Source organism: Apis dorsata, unplaced genomic scaffold (assembly GCF_000469605.1).
Source record: "Apis dorsata unplaced genomic scaffold, Apis dorsata 1.3 scaffold_374, whole genome shotgun sequence".
Classification (NCBI taxonomy): domain Eukaryota; kingdom Metazoa; phylum Arthropoda; class Insecta; order Hymenoptera; family Apidae; genus Apis; species Apis dorsata.
Genome location: NW_006263637.1, coordinates 215,266 through 215,839, shown reverse-complemented (window position 1 = coordinate 215,839; position 574 = coordinate 215,266).

Sequence of the window (574 nt, the reverse complement as noted above, 5' to 3'; positions counted from 1 at the left end):
TAGGTAATGGTAATCGCGTTTATCCTTTTTTTTTTTATTATTCGAAGAAAATGTCGATTTAAACGTGATAATGGCGATGTTTTATGCTACATTCTCCTCTTCTCTGATTTCAAGAAAGATATCCTCATGAAAACATAAACTTATTTCTTTTTTTTTTCGTTCGTTTGAGATTATCCTATGGTAATATTCTTAAAAATCGAGGAAAGAAAATTGTTTGTTAAAGTAATTATAATACAATAAATACAATACAAATTTCACTGAATCTCTTCACCCAATTTCTTACCTCTAACGAACAAATTCAACTTCTCCTCCAATTCATTTCCACGATAAGTTTTTAATACATTCTTCCCTCTCTCCTCTCCTTCATATATTAAACCGTAAAAGGAAGTAATCGAGCGTCGTCTCTCGATCCGCTCGATGGCGCTCGTGCAGGAAATACGTTTTTTCCCCCAACCTCTCCTCACTATGTTGTCGTGTTCACGCGTTCTTCGTTTTACCTCAATGATTCTACTCGTACTCGTTTGTCGTCCGGGACAAGTTTTCTCCATGTTATTTATACAACGAATTACCCTCT